This window comes from Monodelphis domestica, chromosome 3 (assembly GCF_027887165.1).
Source record: "Monodelphis domestica isolate mMonDom1 chromosome 3, mMonDom1.pri, whole genome shotgun sequence".
NCBI classification, from domain to species: domain Eukaryota; kingdom Metazoa; phylum Chordata; class Mammalia; order Didelphimorphia; family Didelphidae; genus Monodelphis; species Monodelphis domestica.
In genome coordinates this window covers 14,554,512-14,555,670 of record NC_077229.1, presented here as the reverse complement: position 1 = coordinate 14,555,670, position 1,159 = coordinate 14,554,512, and positions in this window count along the sequence as shown.

The window sequence follows — 1,159 nt, the reverse complement described above, 5'->3', positions numbered from 1 at the left end:
CGACCTGGAGCGGGGCAAAATGCCCGTTAGGGCCTCGGCCTCCCCCAGCAGAGCCTCTGCAACCCCAGGGAGAGCCGGACCGAGGGGGAAACTGAGGCCAAGAGGCACAAACGGGCATGGCCAGAGGTCCTGGGCTGAGGACACCCACCACGGGGCTGCCGTGACTTGTCCTGCTTCTAAGTCAGGAGGCTAATTTGAATTCATTAAGGCATTGTGATGGGCCTCGGGGGGACGCTGGGGCTGGATGGGGATCCCTGGTGTGTTCGGGGGGACACTGGGGCTGGATAGGGGCCCTGGGGTGCTCAGGGAATGCTGGGGCTGGATGGGGGCCCCGGTATATTCGGGGGGACACTGGGGCTGGATGGGGGCCCTGGGGTGTTTGGGGAGACGCTGGGGCTGGATGGGGGGCCCTGGGGTGCGTGGGGAGATGCTGGGGCTGGAGGACCCCGGGGTGTTCAGGGGGATGGGGGACACTGGGGCTGGATGGGGGCCCTGGGGTGCTCAGGGGGATGCTGGGGCTGGATGGGGGCCCTGGGCTCTCTGACAGAAGGTCTTTGGGCTTGAAATTCCTCCAGACCCCAGAGAGGCCTCGTCCCTCTCCTGCCCCCTCCAGCCATATGCCGAGCCCCCATGCTTCCATCTCTCCCAGTGTCTCTCCTTCAAAGTCTCATCTCCTGCCTCAGCTTCCCCAGTTTGCTCCGAGCTTGTCTCCGGGACAAACGTCCATCACTCCATGAGGCCCTGGAGGAGCCCTCTGAACCAATGGCGGCATCCAGCTGCCCAGAGGACACTCCCGGGGTATGTCCAGAGAGGGAGACAAGACTAGAGGGAAGGGAGGAAGAGCATGCGGGCAGGGACACCCCAGCAGCTCCTGCAAGAGTCCGGATGGGAGGTCCTGGGTTCCAATCTGGCCTCAGACACTTCCTGGCTGTGTGACCCTGGGCAAGTCACTTGACCCATCTGCCTCAGTTTCCTCACCTATAAAATGGGAATAACCTACTACCTCCCAGCGTTGTCGTGAGGATTAAAATGAGATCCCTATGAAGTGTTCTGTGGTTGTGGCCACTCTGGGTGGGCGGCTGCCCTCCTTGGAGGCTTCAGACAGGGGCTGGGAGGATAAGCCACAGGAAATGTCTCTGAGGCCCTCTTGGGACTAGCC